This window comes from Sus scrofa, chromosome 4, assembly GCF_000003025.6.
Source record: "Sus scrofa isolate TJ Tabasco breed Duroc chromosome 4, Sscrofa11.1, whole genome shotgun sequence".
Lineage (NCBI taxonomy): Eukaryota > Metazoa > Chordata > Mammalia > Artiodactyla > Suidae > Sus > Sus scrofa.
In genome coordinates this window covers 55,660,842-55,680,264 of record NC_010446.5, presented here as the reverse complement: position 1 = coordinate 55,680,264, position 19,423 = coordinate 55,660,842, and positions in this window count along the sequence as shown.

The window sequence follows — 19,423 nt, the reverse complement described above, 5'->3', positions numbered from 1 at the left end:
AGTATGATGACATCACTGAATCTGGAGTCTGCCAGGGGTGACTGAAGACAGGCTTTCCAGCATTAGGAGTCTGCCGTCTAGCTGTCTGGTCTTCCTCAAAGATTAGACAATAGACAATGGACTTAAATTGCAGCAAAGTGTCAAGAAAGAAGGCTATTGTAAGAGCAGTCTCTAAGAGAGGACGGAGAGCACGCTGCCTTGGGATCCTGAGGGATAAATATACCTCAGGTGGTTCTGACTCCATTCCCAGACGATGGTTTATTTGGCTTTTTTTACACTCCCTTTTAGCTCTATGCTGCAGTTTGATGTTAGGCAAAAAATATACAATTTCACACCCCATGTGCTGGAGACAGCACATAGTACTTTGTTTTTCTTTGCTTTACTTTTTGTCTTTTTCTCTTCTCTAATGGGCACATGAAAACTAGCTGCTCTGTAAAAATAATCTGGACATTAAAGGAAAATAAGTCATATGTAATTATTAATTGTGTCATAGCCCATCAAAAAAAAAAAAAAAGAGAGAGAGAGAGAGAGATTCAAATCCCCCAATCCTCTATCCTGCCTTGTTGGTTATCTCTAGCTTGATTAAAGGGAATGATACTCATTTGTAAATGCATTTGGCAAACTTACCCTGCTATTGTTTCCATTATTTTGCAAATTACAGACATTGAGATGAAGGCTCTGTAATTTCCTAGCGTTCCCTTTATTCCTGCTTGGAAAACTGGTGTTGCCCTGGCATACTTCCACTTTGCTGTTATTTCATTTGAATACAGCAAATTCTTTATTATGATTAACAAAGACTTCTGCTCCATTCCTCTTTGAATATCAGTCTGCTCTTGGAGATGAGTTGATTTTGAGCCCTGCTGTCTCCTTGAATCTCTCTGCTTCGTTGATCTCAAAGATGTTCAAGACAGCAGACACCCATGTATTCCTAAATGACATGTTTTTTGTGTGCTCCCCCTTTTGAATTGTTATATGTTTAGTAATTTTACCATCGTCTGGAAATTTTTTCTCTTCTTTCAATTGTCTGATTCTAAATGTCTCCTTCACTCATTACTTAAAAGCCTGAAAATATGCACACAGTTGAGTTTGGTAATCTTGCTATTTTTAAGCTTCTTTCTCTCTTTGTTTTTCAGGTGTTTTTTTTTTTTTTTTTTCTCCTCGTATATACATCTGTCAAGGTTTTACAATATTTTGTAAGCAGCCTTGATACCGGGCACTTTGGGGCATCTTGAATATACAGACGTTTTCCCATGTGTACTGTACATTCATTAATCATTGCACCAGAATCCCTTTTCTACCAAATCAGGCTCTTCCTCCTTAAATCTTGCTTGGATGTCCACCTAATTCAATACCCCTGCAGCTGTCCTCACACTTAAGAGAGTACTAATTAAATATTTGCCTCTTAAATCAGTCATATCGTTAGCCCAAATCTGGGTTTGCCTCACAGTGGAGCCAAATGAGGGGGAGAAGGAAGGATTTATCGCTTTCAGCAAAAGAACACAGGGGATATTTCTCAGGGGCAAAACTGGGTAAATTTTTAGCTAAGGGTATGTGCATATTCATGAGCCAAGGAGAATCCAGCATAGATTTGGGGCAAAGGTTGCTAGAGTCTAAGCTTTAGTTGGTTGAAGTCAGGAGGGCCAGCTCTTTGTGTACTTTCCTTGAGGAGGTACTAGGTCTTTATCTGTTTATCACGGAACAATTGATTGTTTCTAGACTGCTTTTCCTTGTACCTGCAGTCCCTGACTTCCTTTTTGATCATTGATTATTGAGACCTGGTCAAGGTCAAGCATTGCGGCCAGGCTTAGATCCCCAAATGGCTTAGGGTCAAATGACTTCTCTTATGTCAAGAAAGCCATGCCTAGTTCTCTTTTGCTGGGGAGCCTTCACCCTATCTGCTTACAAAATTTAGAAGAAATCACATTCAGAGGGCTCTTCCAGACTGCAAGCCTTGGTGGCAAATGCTGGAACCAGAACAGGTACATGGCTGGAAGCTGGGGGCCCACCTTCCATGACCAGATAGCAATGGACAAAGTTTTTCTCCTATCCCCTCTTTCTCCTCATCTCTGCTTACCTTATTTCCCCCTCTTCTCCATCACCCTTTGGTTACCTTTCATTACCTTTTTTTTTTTTTTTAGGGCTGTACCTGTGGCATACGGAAGTTCCCAGGTTAGAGGCTGAATCAGAGCTACGCCACAGCCACAGCAATGCCAGATCCCAGTGGTGACTGCGACTTATACCACAGCTCACAGCAATGCTGGATCCTTAACCCACTGAGTGAGGCCAGGGATCAAACTCATGTCCTTAGGGATGCTAGTTGAGTTCGTTACCACTGAGCCACAACGGGAACTCCCACACTTCATTGGTTTAACTCACTTGGATCTAGTAAGGGGAGGAGCGTACTGAGGTGAGGGTTGTGCAGCCTCTTAGTTCATATGGGGTAGGTCGCATTGCGGAAAATGAGCATACTACCAGCAGCAATAGTGTCTCACGTGATTGAGAGCTTAGTATATGCCAGGCATTGTTCCATCTGTTCTACGTTGTTTCATCTCAGTCTCAACAATCTAAGGAGGTAAGTAATAGCACAGAGGTGGACCCTGAGAACTCAGAGTTTGAGGAACCTGCCTAAGGCCCCACAGCTAGCTACTGAGTAGCAGCTCAGAATTTGAACCCAGGATGTCTGAGGACAGAGTTGGAACTACACTATGCCTGTGCAGAGCAAGCCCTCGGTGAAATTTTTTTACCATTTTGTGGTGAGTAGTCCTTGGCTATTTATCTCCCATGTACTGAGCACTACTGTACATTAGAATGTGTTTGAACCCTTCATCTTGTTGACTGAAAAAAAAAAAAAGGCATGACATGAGAGTTTTGAGTTAAGTTTTGTTTGTGGCAAAATCAGGACTATAAGGAGTTCCCATTGTGGCACAGTGGAAACGAATCCGAACTGCATCCGAGGATTCAGGTCCGATCCCTGGCCTCATTCAGTGGGTGTAGGATCTGGCATTGCTGTGAGCTGTAGTGTAGGTCACAGACATGATTTGGATTCTGTGTTGCTATGGCTGTGGCATAGGCTGACTGCCGTAGCTCTGATTTGACTCCTAGCCTGGTAACTTCCATGTGCCATGGGTGGCCCTAAAAAAAAAAACAAAAAATTAAAAAAAAAAAAAAAAATCAGGGCTATAGCCAGGGAGACAGCGTCTCAAATAGCTGAAGTACTGCTCTGAAGTGGATGGGAGTAGGTCAGTACATATGCGACTTTGGTGAAGGTGATAGGGATGGAATAGCACAGGTGTTTTTAGAAGTCCCAATAAAGGACCAAGATCACAGGGAAACTTAGGGGACATTGGAACATCACTGTAAATAAATAAATTGCTCCAAAAAGCCATCAGAACAAGGCAGTCTTGCTTCATTGGTGGAGCCTTGAGAATTGCCTCAGGTCGTTGGGTGGGGGATCGGATGAGGCCAGTATTCAGGTTCAGACCAAGGGCAAGAGTTTGAGAACCACCCTTCTGCTGATTTGAATACACACCTTACAGGATACTAAGGAGGGGCTACTATTTCCAGAAAGGAAGAGGCGGGCTTTTCCAACCCCCACTCCCCTTGGATGACAAAACTGTAGCCCACTAGATCCTAGGGGGAGAGCTTCTATGCCTGCCCGATTGCATCTCTCACAGTGTCCTATCTTAATAAATCTATTTTTTGCCTATCACTTTTTCTCTCACTGAATTCCTTCTGTGTGGAGACATGAAGAACCTGAACCCCAGTGAGTCCAAACACAGGGTGAGTGATTCTAATTTAAAACCGTGGGTTCAAGTCCCAAACTGGGTTTAGCCCAAGTTTGACTCCAGGCATGTGGGTTCAAGTCCCAATCTGGGTGTAGGCTGGGTTCAAACCCCAATCTGAGTTTAGGCTGGGTTCAAGTCCCAATCTGGGTTTAAGCTGGGTTCAAGTCCTGGCATGTGGGTTCAAGTCCCAATCTGTGTTCTAGGTAGGTTCAGGCCGTCAGTGCTGACAGTTTCAAAGGTGGAGGTACATGTGATCAGACACACATTTTTTGCAGAAGCTTGCCGCTTGTCTTGTGATGGTTGCTGCTAGTCATGAAAAGTTGATATGTCTGTTAATGATTTTAGGGCTTTTCTAGATATGAGAAGATGCAAGAAATTGGGTTCATAAAATCTTTTCCTGAAAATGTCAAACTATCTGAAGGCTTGTTCTACCCCTTCCTCCCAACCCCCCACCCCCAGGCAGAGTGTCTTACTCCCGTTCTCAACCCTAAACTTCTTTCAGAGTTTGTTGAAGGTCAGTGACTACAGCAGCAAATGATTTAATCCTTGTAGAGGCAGCTGGCAAGTGCCAGTTTCTAGTTGGCAATCTCATTTACTTTTCACGATAACCCGTGGGATTCAGGTTTGCATCTTACTATCAAGGAAACTGAATCTCAAAGACATTCCATAACTTGCCCCAAATTACTCAGCCAGTAAGAAGAGACCCTGGGCACTCCAGCTGGCCCCTACGCCACTTTCAACACTCTTTGAGTTTTCTTTGGAGGATATATTGACTTTTTCCTCATTAGGCTTCAGAATCTAATGAGATCCCATTGAAGGTAATAACTTGATATCAATGGCGGGTGCTCCCACCTGCATGAGCCTGGATCACACACATCTCCTCTTGCTGGGAGCTGCTCCTGCTCTGTAGGGGCACTGCTGCCTCTATTGGGAACCCTCCTGTCCCCCCTCCTGGGGCAGGGGGTGTTGTCCAGTGGTCTGTGGCAAACGAGGAAGAAGGACTCTCATCAGCCTTAACTTAAGCAGTGCTGCTTGTGCCCTAATGTGGAGAGCTATTATTGTTTTAGTGTTTTCCTAACAATGTAAGAAAAGCTCTTTGGGGAGTTCTTGCTGTGGCGCAGTGGGTTAATGATCAGCTTGTCTCTGCAGTGTTGCCGGTTTGATCCCTGGCCCAGGTCAGTGAGTTGAGGATCCAGTGTTGACTGCAGATGCAGCTTGGATTTGATCCCTGGCCCGGGAATTTCCATATACCTTAGGTGCAGCCAAAAAACCAAAAAAAAAAAGGTCTTTTGCTTTTCATTTACAGCCCAGCCTATCTGCTATCTGAATCAGCTATGAATGCATGGAAACTACAGCAAAGATCAAGACTATAGACAGGTGTCATTTTCTGTTCAGAATCAAATCCTCCTGTCTACCAACTAAGATGTACTCGAGAGCCCCTCATTTTTGGAGGAGGGGTAATTCCTTTTCCCCAAACGATAGCCTTTGTGGAGGGTAATATCTGCCTCCTACTAGGAAGCTGAAGGGCCAGAACCTCCTCTTCTGCAGCCAGGGAGAGAGCATGTGACCTCATTCAACCAGTCAACGCTCTCCTCTGAAACTCTGAATCTTTGTAATACAAAGACGGTAAGGGTAAGGAGCCTTTAGGTTAGTCTGTCCCAGTAGAAATGCTGCCCACTGCTGACAGAAAAGCTCCTGCTGGGAGACCTGAGGTCTGGCCTCACACTGCCCTTCACGCCAAGATTCCAAGCTTCCAGTTGATTCTCTGAGCTGTATCCTTTCAATAAATGACCTTTTAAGATAACCAGGGTGCATTTCCAGTGCACACCATTAAGAAGCAGACTTCTTGCACATGGATTTAGAATGTAAATACAGCAAAGAACATCTCTGTGGCCCCTTTCTGTCTCCTTTTCATCCCCCTTCTTTCATTCCCTTAACGTCTCCTCTGCTCCCAAAGCCTCATGGGTCTGGTGCTGCCCTCACGGTCCCAGCTCTCTCCTGGTGCTAATTTTGCTAAGCTTGACCAATCCAGAACTGAGAGTTTTGGATTTTTCTCTCCACTTTTTACCATAATCCACGTGACAACATAGTTCATGTTTTCTTCAGCAAGAGCTGCTGTCCACCAGGTCTTCAAGGTTGTAAATCCAGAAATTAAAAAAAAAAATTTTATTGTAGTTGATTTACAATGTTTTGTCAATTTCTGCCATACAGCAAAGTGACCCAGTTATACATTTACATACATTCTTTTTTCTCCCATTATCATTCTCCGTCATAAGTGACTAGACACAGTTCCCAGGGCTATACAGCAGGATCTCATTGCTTATCCATTTCAAATGCAATAGTTTGCATCTACTAACCCCAAACTCCCAGTCCTTCCCACTCTCCCTTCCCCCACCTTGGCAACCACAAGTCTGTTCTCCATGTTCATGGGTTTGTTTCTATTCTGTTGATAGGTGTATTTGTGCCCTATAATAGATTCTAGATATAAGTGATATCATATGGTATTTGTCTTTCTCTTTCTGACTTACTTAGTATGAGAGTCTCTAGTTCCATTCATGCTGCTGCATATGGCATTATTTTGTTCTTTTTTTATAGCTGAGTAGTATTCCATTGTGTAGATATATCACAGCTTCCTAATCCATTCATCTGTCAATGGACATTTAGATTGTTTCCATGTCTTGGCTATTGTGAAGAGTACTGCAGTGAACATAGGGATGCTTGTATCTTTTTCAATGGAAATTTTGTTTAGATATTTGCCCAGGAGTGGGATTGCTGGATCATATAGTAGTTCTATATTTGGTTTTCTGAGGATAAGTCCATATATTTTAAATCATAGAATGCTTTTGAGACAAAGCCTTGTAAGAGCTGTATGTGTGTCAGATAAAAGAGCAGATACTCTGTCCCACATCGAGTCTGAAAATCAGTGTGATAAGCTGATTCATGAATAGTCCTAGCTTCCCAAGAATATTCACAACAGACGATGGTTCTCAATGGGCAATGATAAGGCTATCTTCTCCCTTATCTGCCACTACCCTACCCTGTAGTTTTTGTTTTTGGCTGCACCCAGAGCATGTGGAAGTTCTTGGGCCAGAGACCAAAGTTGAACCACAGCAGGGACCCAAACCACTACAGTGACAATGTCAGATCCTTAACCCAATGCACCACAAAGGAAGCCCCCACTGTGTAGTTTTAAGCAAATCACTGAACCCTTTTGGGTTTCACATTTTGAATCTGGAAAAATAAGGGAATAGCATGAGATTTTTCTTTAAGTTCTTTTCCGAACTTAAAGAAATCATTTCAGTGTTACCTGTTCCATTGGTATTTTCATTTTAATAGGAGACTCTTGAAAATAGCAAGCAAAGTCTTGAGTTCCAAACAAATATCATCACAATCCAGAAATCAAGCTTTACAACAAGTTAGAAGGAGACATAATTTTGGTTTGCTTGGTTGCGGGTGAGACAAGGGAAGGAGAAAGAGAACAGAGGTGCCTCCGATTTTACTGTTTGATTTCTGGACAATTGCAACTCCACGACCAATTCCTTCTCTCTTTAGACAAAGAATGCAAAGGGCTAAACCCCCTCACCAACATGGTAGGAAGGTGCTCCCTGAAGGGTTTCCATATTTGGCCCAAGCACAAGACAGACACTTTCCTGGTATTTGAGTAGCATAACCAATCATTATTCAAATGCGGCAATATCAACTCACCGTGGAGTCCTTTGGGTTCAAAACCCAGTAAGTGGATCCACATTTTCTCCTCCAGGAAACATACAAAAACCCTGCTGGCCACCCTGCCTGGAGTGGGGTGGTTTCTCTCTGCACTGGTACATGTCTTTGTATTTCTGTCCTTTGCCCTGATGGGGGTGTTTTTATATTATTACCAGAGTTACAACTCATCAGTGAATATTAGCTATGATAATGCGGAAGTTACTCTGTCTTCAATATTTACCCAGAAGATACAACGTTGGTAAATACTTTAAAAGGATTACCATATACTTCCAACAATTGCAGGAGAGCAATTTATCTGTATCTTCATTGCAGATGGGAAACCAAGCAATGAGACTATGCCTAACTTTCCCCAAATCATAGAGACTGTAGGAGGCAGAGCTGGGATATGAACCAGTGCTCATCTGTCTTAAATCTCTTATGCTAAAAAAAAAAAAAAAAAAAAAAAAAAAGTTGGAGCTTTTCTACAGATTGATCAGATCACCTCAGGAACTGAAGGCCGACAAGCACCTATTTCTGTCTATTCATGTAGACCCAGGGCTCTCTAAAAGCAGGAAGTGGAAGGCACAAGGGTTTGCCACAATATTTGCAGTTCATAAGTTAGAAATAAGCAATCAGCCCCTTTTCACGGAGGGCACTATAATAAACACTGGCACAGTCCCTGCAATGTGGTTATGCAAAGAAAACAGGAAACGAGCACATTTGCATGGTGGCTTCAGTCTGAGGAGGGCTGGCATCTGCGATGGGAGGGCTAGATTTTCTTGTCAATACTGTGTTTACTATCTTGGTCACATGAGCAGAGAGAGGAGGATGAGTCACAGTTAACTGACTGCTAAATTAGGAAAATGTAATCCATTTGTTTCTTTCAAATTAGATCCCCCCTCAAAGCATTTTAAACCTTTTTTTTCCCCTCACCAATCATAGTCACAACCTAAACAGTGACTGCATAGGCAGTTTGTGCTAATCTAGCTCTCTATTGTAAGAAAAGAAATTGTCATTTTGTGGCCTTCCTTTCTAGGTGAGGGTAGGATTTTGAGTATATTAACTTTCATGGGCAAATGCCAAACCCTGTAAACTCTCTTTGTTTTTCTCATGCCCACCTCTCACTACTTAAGGTACAGAGCCATCAAAATACAATGTATCACTTTGCACCTTATATTGCTAGCAAACAACCAATAAATTCTTAAGCCAAGAGAATTCTTAACCAATAAGTATCATAGATCAGCAGCTCTACAAGGAATCTAGGGGATTGCTCCATGTGAATTCCTCTTTTTTTTTTTTTTTTTTTTTTGGTCTTTTTAGGGCTGCACCTGAAGCATATGGAAGTTCCCAGGCTAGGGAATCGGAGCTACAGCTGCCAGCCTATGCCATAGCCACAGCAACGCAGGATCCAAGCCACGTCTGCGACCTACACCACAGCTCACAGCAACACTGGATCCTTAACCCTGAGTTAGGCCAGGGATCAAACACCTGTCCTCACGGATCCTAGTTTCACAAGTGAAACGGAGACCCAGCATGGTTTAAACAATTTGACGAACTCAAGTCTCTGGAGACTTATTTCCCCATGAAAGCTCCTTTCTCTCTGTTGCACACCAGCTCTCCCGGAAATCAATGCCACCCAGGAAACACTAGCTTGAAAGAGTAAAATGTAGCATGGTCAAAACAATCAATCAAACAAAACAGCAGGTCCAGGAGTTCCTGTCTTGGCTCAATTGTAAGGAAACTGATTAGTATCCATGAGGATGCAGTTGGATCCCTGGCCTCGCTCAGTGGGTTAAGGATCTGGCCTTGCCATGAGCTGTGGTGTGGATTGCAGACATTGCTCGCATCTGGCGTTGCCATTGCTGTGGTGTAGGCCCAAGGCTGTAGCTCTGATTCAATCCCTAGCCTGGGAAGCTCCATGTGCTTCTGGTGTGGCCCTAAAAAAAAAAAAAAAAAAAAAAGAGAGAGAGAGAGAGGAAGATCTAGCAACTCTTCCATTCAATTCTAAGCCATGAACTAATTTACACAAAGCCACCTTAAAGTCAATGGCATGGTTGATACGTTGCAGTAGAAGGAAGTCAATGAATTTAGCGCTGCATGCATATCTTTGCAAGCCCTGACTCGTGCTGTAATCCAGATTTCAGTTTCAGAAAGAATGTTCACATCAAGGGGCCTCGTATTTTAACATTCCTGGGTGCAATCAAAAATGAATAGTCAGGGTACTTTGGTGAGTATGGACACGTTTACCAGGCAGTACAACAGATTTCAGGACAGGAGGCTCTGTGGAGCAGCAGCTCTGATTATAAAGTGTTTTTAATAAGCACCTTTCAAATTGTGACTCCAGGGCAAAGAATAACAAGCCTGGGGCTGGGATGGCAACCCAGATTGTGAAAAGATTTCCACATCACCTTCATCCTCCTTCACCCCCTAATATTCTGGCCATGGGTGTGATTTCCACACACTGCACATAAAACTATAATTCAGAATTCCCTATGTGTGCAGCAGAAATGAATCCGACTAGGAACCATGAGGTTGCAGGTTCAATCCTTGGCCTTGCTCAGTGGGTTAAGGATCCAGAGTGACCATAAGCTGTGGTGTAGGTCACAGATGTGGCTTGGATCTGGCAATGCTGTGGTTCTGGCGTAGGCCGGCAGCTGTAGCTCAGGTTAGACCCCTAGCCTGGGAACCTCCATATGCCTTGGGTGCAGCTCTAGAAAGCAAAAAAAAAAAAAAAGAAAGAAAGAAAAAACTGTAATTCTTAGGACCAAAATGCAGAAGGGACAAAGGGGAGGGAGTAAGTCCCTTGGGACTCACTTGCTCCTTGGTGCTTAGAGGCTTCTCTCTGGCAGATACTTCCTTGAGAAGAGAAATAAAATATAGATTTGCAGGTTAGGGTCCAGGAGGTCTCGATGGGTTCTCTAGAATCTGTGGGAAGCATGGTATCAGCTGTGTTGGCAAGCTGTGCTTCTATCATATAATGCAGTGACTGGTGTTTTTACAGGTGAATGTGTTCAGTTTCCTCCCTCTCAGGCTCTCAGCTCAGCCAAGATTTCTGCTCCTTCCTTTCCACCTACAAAATGAGAGTCTTGTTGAGTTCTTGGACAACTTACGAAGAAAACTTGGGCATGGAAGAGGGTAGGCTAGATCAAAAGGGGATCAGAGAAGTGAGGATTGATGATGGAATATGATGGAGGATAATGTGAGAAAAAGAATATATGTAAATGTATAGCTGGGTCACTGTTCTGTACAGCAGAAATTGACAAAATATTGCGAATCAACTAGAATAAATTTTTTTTTTTTAAAGTGAGGATTGAAAGGGAAAGTTTGGTGAAAAGGGAATGGAATGGGGCCAGCTGCTTACTTAGCATGTCAGTGATGAGCTACATAAGGAAAAATTGGGGAGAGAAGGTCAGGTGGGCTGTGCTGGAGAGGGAATTTTGGATTTTATGTGTGAGAGGCTCTGCAGGAGTGTACAAAACTTATGAGTGGAAAAGAAGGGGTTTGGGGCCTCTCCATTAGAACCTTTGAGAAAGATGAAAGTAAAGATTCAAATTCTCTTAAATTGCTACTTGGCAGCTGGAGTCGTCCTTTGACTACAGCGATGAGACTACAGGAGATCCACTTATATTTGGGTTTCACAATAAAGGTAGAGACTTGAATATGCTCTGGTATAAACTGTCTCTTTTTTCTAAGGAAAAAAAAAAATCCCAAATGATGCAAAAATCATTGACTGCAGAATGATAGATGCCAAGATGCCAAGAACTCCGAGAACCTGAACTCTCCTATGAGACATTAGAAACTTGTTTGCATATACCACCGTTTTTCTGTGGTTGAGGAGATGGAGCTGTATCTTTGCAACTATTTTTCTTTCTGCAACTATTTTTCTTTTAGAGAAATGGCCTCTCCCTCACAAAGAACATGAGTTGAAACACATCCACAGTTGCAGAAGCAGCCAGTTTCCCAGGAAGTTTGAAAGCTAAGAGAATTCTTAAAGAGCCTTGCAATCAATTGATTCAGGAAGATTACCTTCTTACGAGTGAAAAGGCATTCATTCAACCAAATACTTCCTCTTTGCTTTCCCAAACAAAACTTCAAGGGACATTTAAGTTATCATTATAAACTAGGTGGGAGTTTCATTTAATCCATTCCCCATGACCAAAGTTACAAAGGACCATGCTCGGAGTTCCCGTCGTGGCGCCGTGGTTAACGAATCTGACTAGGAACCATGAGGTTGTGGGTTTGATCCCTGGCCTTGCTCAGTGGGTTAAGGATCCGGCGTTGCTGTAAGCTGTGGTGTAGGTTGCAGATGCGGCTCGGATCCCACGTTGCTATGGCTCTGGCGTAGGCCAGTGGCTACAGCTCTGATTCGACCCCTAGACTGGGAACCCTCCATATGCTGAGGGAGCAGCCCTAGAAAAGGGAAAAAGACAAAAAAACAAAAAACAAACAAACAAACAAAAACAAAGGACCCTGCTCATTTTAAGGTATCCAGTTTTTTTTTTTTTTTTTTCCTTACTTTCAAAAATGTATGTTTTCTGGAGTTCCTGTTGTGGCTCAGCAAAAACAAATCTGACTAGTATCCATGAGTATGAAAGTTCAATCCCTGGCCTCAGTCAGTGGGGTAAGGATCCAGGGTTGCTGTGAGCTATGGTGTAGGTTGCAGACTTGGCTCAGATTTGGCATTGCTGTGGCTGTGGTGTAGGCCAGCAGCTGAGACTCCAATTCTACCCATAGCTTGGGAACCTCCATATGCCTCAGGTACAGCCCTAAAAAAACCAACCAACCAACAAACAAAAAGATGTTTCCTAATCTAAGAAAATCAGAAAATAACCCTATGATTACTTCTTTCAATCTTTCAAAATGTTGCAGTGTGGTCATCTGAGCCCCTGTTCTGGTGAAATCATCTTCAAAGATTCCTCCTAGCTGCTATCACATCTGTTGTGTGATAAACGGGATTGCTTCTGGGGTACCTGTTTAAAATGGGGATTAGGAAGACAGAACCCAAATATCTTCAGACCATGAACTCTTTAAATAGTATAATGGAATTGCCTGAAAATTTCCTTTTTTTTTTTTTTTTTTTCATCTTTATGCCTTTTCTAGGGCCACTCCCTTGGCATATGGAGGTTCCCAGGCTAGGGGTCTAATCAGAGCTGTAGCTCCTGGCCTACACCAGAGCCACAGCAACTTGGGATCCGAGCCGAGTCTGCAACCTACACCACAGCTTACAGCAATGCCGGATCGTTAACCCACTGAGCAAGGGCAGGGACCGAACCCGCAACCTCATGGTTCCTAGTCGGATTCATTAACCACTGCGCCACGATGGGAACTCTGAAAATTTCTATTTTTGTAGGAGCTAATACTTCCTAAAACCTTGGTTTGAAAATCAATCTGGGACGTTAGGTCTCTCAACTTCCCAGTCTCCACCCTCAGTGAACTCTGAGGAACAACCACCAAACCACACCAAACCAAACCAAACCAAAAACTGTGCTTTGAATTCTATGTTCCAAAACTTCTAAGAAATCAAAGGAAACTGTTTAAAAATGATTTACCGCAACACAAATGAATGTGCAGGAGAGGGAGGGAAGAAAAACTTGCCAGCTCCTGAGACTATTTTTCTCTCCTCACTGCCTTCTTGCGATGATCTGACAAATTAAAAATACGCAACTTCCTCAAGCATTTCGAACATACGTGTAGCAATACTTTGAAAGAGGAAAAAGAGTCCTCTTTGCTTCCAGGGACATAGGCCTCTGGGACTTTGGTTCTCTGAGTATGATCGTGAGTTTGGAAGCCCAAGTGACAGAAAATTGGCAGGTTCTTCATCATTGAGTTCTCCCTGGCTCTTTGGGGGAGAAAAGGGAATTCTGCTCCGGATGTGGCCACATTCTTTGTTTGGCGCCCTAGCCGGTTACTCAAAGTTCAAGGAACTTGACAGACAGAGGCTGTTTGTCTGGCGAGAGATGTGAACTGGCCTGGCGGAGCCTGCCACCTCATGCCCGTACCTTCTGTCTCCTTCCAGGGAAGCTTGTTTCTGACCAGGCTTGCATGCTGTGTTCTCTAAGAGAAGTCCTTTGCCCACTGTGGGTAGCACTGGCCCCATGTTGGAGTAAGACCTGGATCCTTGCTGTACCCCAAGCTTCACCATATACACAGGAGTAGCGGTGGTGCATGTGTGTTTTATCCAAAAAAAAAAAAAAAAAAAAAAAAAAAAAAAAAAAAGACAGACGGCTTCGACAGATTTCCAGGAAACAGACTGTGTTAGTCTAGACTAGTAAAACCTAGCCAATTTAATTTCTGAACTTGTGACCATTATTTCAGTATTTATTTTGTATTGAACCCTTTAAAAAGAGTTAAAAAGTGAGAAAAACTACATTTGTGCCTGAAACTTTCAAATGACCGATTTCAACCACTATCCTGGCGTTAAGAGATTTAAAAATTCCAAGAATTAGAAATAATCCTATATTCTTTCAATTTCTATATTGTTTCTATGAAAAAGAAACTGTGTGTGACTTTAAAAAGCTTACTTTTTAAAAAAAATTTTTATTTTTTTGTCTTTTTGCCTTTTCTAGGCCCGCTCCCTTGGCATATGGAGGTTCCCAGGCTAGGGGTCAAATCGGAGCCGTAGCCACCGGCCTTCCCCAGAGTCACAGTAACTCGGGATCCGAGCCTCGTCTGTGACCTACACCACAGCTTACAGCAATGCCGGATCCTTAACCCACTGAGCAAGGGCAGGGATTGAACCCGCAACCTCATGTTCCTAGTCGGATTCGTTAACCACTGCACCACGACAGGAACTCCTAAAAAGCCTACTGTTTTTTAATAGCAAAAGCAACACATGTTATTGTTGAAACTTCAGAAAAAACAAGCAAAAAAAAAAATTAAAATTACGTGTATTCTCAGTTGTGTGATATAAGCTTACACTGTTTTGTCGGGTAAGAATTGGCTTTGAGTAAGGTAGACTAAAATTCAAGTTATGGGTTTATTTTATTTTATTTTACCTTATTTATTTTTCTTTTTAGGGCCACACCTGCAGCATATGGAGGTTCCCAGGCTAAGGGTCTAATCCGAGCTACAGCTGCCAGCCTACGCCACAGCCACAGCAACATCAGATCTGAGCCTCATCTGCAACTTACACCACAGCTCACAGGGAATACTGGATCCTTAACCCACTGAGTGAGGCCAGGCGTTGAACCCCCAACTTCATGGTTCCTAGTCAGATTTGTTTCCACTGTGCCACGATGGGAACTCCCAAGTTATGGGTTTAATGGTATGATTCAGAGCAAGTTCATCTACCTATGCATTAATTTTTCCCTCTCTAAAATGAAATGCCTTTCTTATAGGAGGTTTGGAAGACTGTGGAGAAGTTTTAGGCACAAAAATAATTGCTGATTGATAATACCTGTATTTTGTCCCCTAATCTACTGATCATAGCTCATTACTAATTTTGTACCACCTACAGTCTCAGAACCTGAGCTCATTAAATTGGTCACAAACTCCCCTTTTTCCCATATTGCTGTGACACAAATTTATGGCTTAAGTATTCTGGTTATTGTTTCTATTGTCCTCAGTCGAGTGGGAGAAGAAGTATACAGAGCCTTATTTATCTTATTTTTATATTTTTGTCTTTTTAGGGCTGTACCCAAGGCACATGGATGTTCCCAGGCTAGAAATCAAATCGGAACTGTAGTTGCCAGCCTACTCCACAGCCACAGCAATGCCAGATCCGAGCAAAGTCTACCACCTACACCACAGTTCACAGCAACACGGGGTCCTTAACCCACTGAGTGAGGCCAGGGATTGAACCTGCGTCCTCATGGATACCAGTCAGATTTGTTTCTGCTAAGCCACGACGGGAACTCCTAGAGCCACATTTTATAGTTAGCAAATCTGATTTCATCATTCTATTATTTTTGGCAGTAAATGATGTTGAGGCAAGTCTGAGACCAACTAGATTTTTTTCCTTACAGGTGATTTATTTTGCTGAGTAGATGCCTTAAATTTTTTTTTTTTTTTTTTTTGTCTTTTTGCCTTTTCTAGGGCCACTCCCTTGGCATATGGAGGTTCCCAGGCTAGGGTCTAATTGGAGCTGTGGCCACCGGCCTACACCAGAACCACAGCAACATGGGATCTGAGCCGTGCCTGCAATCTACACCACAGCTCAGGGCAACGCCAGATCCTTAACCCACTGAGCAAGGCCAGGGATTGAACCCGCAACCTCATGGTTCTTAGTCGGATTTGTTAACTACTGAGCCACGATGGGAACTCCTAGATGCTTTAAGATTTTCTTCAAGTTCAATGATGTGCTTAGGAGAAACTTTGATATGGACATTCTAATTTAAGTGTTCCAAGAACATGGTATTCACTTTTCACCTGTAGTTTTAGTAATATCTTAAAATTCAGATAATTCTCTAGTATTGTATCTATAATACATCTTCTCTTTGAGGTTTTTCAACTCAGATGTGTCAGTTATTCTTTTAGGGGATTAAATTTATCTACCATATATATTGTCTTCTATATAATTTTTTTTTTAAATTGCACTCACTGGGTCAGTAATTTAATTTTCAGCATTTTTTAAAATTCTGTCTTAATTTTACTCTAAAATGTTGCTGTTTTGTCTTACAATATGTTTACCTGATCTAGGATTGCCTTTTTAAAAATCTCATTGCCTTTCTAACTAATTTGATATTTTTATTTTATTTTAGTATAGTGAGGAGAAAGTGTGAGTAATATGCTTCTATTTTAGCTTGAGTTAAATTTATATCATGATTAGAATTTCTGTCTTTTGCATGCTATGATGTCTTTTCTTTCCTTTATTTTCTTCTGCTTAATATTTTAAGTCAAAATTTTTGTTATGGAGTTCCCATCGTGGTGCAGTCGTTAACGAATCGGACTAGGAACCGTGAGGTTGCGGGTTCGATCCCTGGCCTTGCCCAGTGGGTTAAGGATCCAGCATTGCTGTGAGCTGTGGTGTAGGTTGCAGACGAGGCTCAGATCCTGCATTGCTGTGGCTCTGGCGTAGGCCGGTGGCTGCAGCTCCGATTAGACCCCTAGCCTGGGAATCTCCATATGCCATGGGTTTGGCCCTAGAAAAGGCAGAAAGACCAAAAAAAAAAAAAAAAAAAAATGTATTTTATTGTATTTTATTGTATATTGATTTTATTGTATTCCTCTATGAATTTTTAACTAAACTTTTAATTTTTAGAAAGTTGTAGATGTACATGCAGTTAGAAATAATATAAAGTTAAGGTATTCTTTGTCAATTTCCCTCAGTAACAACCTCTTATAAAAACTATAGCACAATATCTCAACTAGTATATTGGTATTAAGTACAATCAATCTTATTCAGGTATCCTCAGTTTTACTTGCATAGGCATACCTCAGAAATATTTTGGGTTTAGTTCCAAACCATTGCAACAAAGCAAATATTGCAAAGAAGTAAGTCACATGAATTTTTTGGTTGCCCAGTGCATATAAAAGTTGGGTCTAGGAGTTCCTGTCGTGGCTCAGTGGTTAACAAATCTGACAAGAACGATGAGGTTTCAGGTTCGATCCCTGGCCTCGCTCAGTAGGTTGAGGATCTGGTGTTGCCGTGAGCTGAGGTGTAGTTTGTAGACACGGCTCAGATCCCATGTTGCTGTGGCTCTGGCATAGGCTTATGGCTGCAGCTCCGATTTGACCCCTAGCCTGGGAACCTCCACATGCCGCTGTAGTGGCCCAAGAAAATGGCAAAAAGACAAAAAAAAAAAAAAAAAGTTAGGTCTATACTGTACTGTAGTCTGTTAAGTGTATAATAGCATTATGTTTAAAAAAACAAATGTGCATACCTCAGTTTAAAATATTTTATTGCTGTTGTTCCTGTCATGGCTCAGCAGTAACATACTCGACTAGTATCCATGAGAACAGCTCTTCGATCCCTGGCCTGCTCAATGGGTTAAGGATCCGGCATTGCTGTGAACTGTGATGTAGGTCACAGGCGTGGCTCGGATCCTATGTTGCTGTGGCTGTGATGTATGCTAGTGGCTACAGCTCTGATTCAACCCCTAGCCTGGGAACTTCCATATGCCACAAGTGCGGCCCTAAAAAGACACCAAAAAAAATTTTTTTTTATTGCTAAAACATCCTAGCTAACATCTGAGACTTCACAGATGACTGTTGACTAATCCCGTGGAGGTGGTTGCTGAAGTTTGGGAGGTTATGGCAATTTCTTAAAATAAGACAATAACAAATTTTTCTGCATCGATTGAGTTTATAGAAAATTTTTTTGTAGCATGCAATGCTCTTTAATAGCATCTCACCCATAGCAGCACATCTTTCAAAATTGGAGTCAATCTTCTTTAACTTACCTACTGCTTCATCAACTAAATTTATGTAATATTCTAAATTCTTTGCTGTCCTTTCAACAGTCTTTACAGCATTTTCACCAGGAGTACAGTCCATCTCAAGAAACCACTTTCTTTGCTCATCTGTAAGAAGCAACTCATCTCTTAAAGTTTTATCAAGAGATTGTACCAATTCAGTCATACCTTCAGGCTCCACTTAAAATTCTAACTCTCTTGCTAGTTCCACCACATCTGTAGTTACTTCCTCCACTGACATCATTCATGAGGGTTGGAATCAACTTCTATCAAACTCCGTTTGTTTTGTTTGTTCATTTGTTTTGTTTTTGGTTTTTTTCGGTCTTTTTCTTTAGGGCGCACCCACAGCATATGGAGGTTTCCAGGCTAGGGGTCAAATCAGAGCTGCATCTACAGGCCTGCACGATAGCCATAGCAACTCGGAATCTGAGCCATGTCTGCGACTTACACTGCAGCTCATGGCAATGTCAGATCCCTGACCCACTAAGTGAGGAGGGATTGAACCCGCATCTTCATGGGTACTAGTTGGATTTGTTTCCACGGCATCACTGCCAGAACTTCTTCTTGTACTTTTATGTTATGGAGACATCTTCTTTCCTTAAACCTCATGAACCTACCTGCTAGCTTCAAACTGTTCTTCTGAAGCTTCCTCACTTCTCTTAGTCTTTGTAGAATTGAAAATAATTAAGACCTTGCTCTGGATTATGTGCTGGATTAAGGGAATATTGTGGCTGATTTGATCTACTACCCAGACCACTAAAACTTTCTCCCTATCAGCAATTAGAGGCCATTGCAGGGTTATCAATTGGCCTAATTTCAATATTGTTGGGTTTCAGGGAAAAAGGAGGTCCAAGCAGAAAAGAAATAGGGGAACATCTGGTTAGCAGAGCAATTGGAACATATAAATTTATCAAGTTCACCCAATGTAAAATATAGGGACACAGTTCATGGTGCCCCCAAATAACTACAATAGTGACATTCAATGATCACCGATCAGAGTGAAAACATTTGGAATATTATGAGAATTACCCAACATTGATTCAGAGAGACATGGGGTGAGTAAATGCTTTTGGAAAAATGATGCTGATAGATTTATTCAATGTAAGGTTGCCACAAATGTTAAAAATGCAGTATCTACAAACCACAATAAAGCAAAGTACAACAAAACAAGGTATGCCTGTGTTAGTGTGTGTTTGTGTGTGTGTTTAGTTCCATGCAATTTTGTCACATGTTGATATATTCACCACCAGAATTTCATCACCACAAGGATCCCTGAGTTATCCTTTATAACTGCAATTTGCCTATTTTGGATACTTCAGATATCATTAATGGAATCAAAAATATGTGATCTTTTGTGACTGGCTTTTTTCATTACTATTTCAAACTTGTCTATACTGTAGAATTTATCATTACTTCATTCCTCTTGATGGCTGAATAATATTCTATTTTATTGTTATGTATCCATTCATCAGGATGGACATTTGGTTTTTTCTATTTTTTTTGACTATTACGAATAATACTGCTATGAACATTTGGGTACAAGTTTTTGTGTGGACTTATGTTTTCATTACTCTTGAGTAT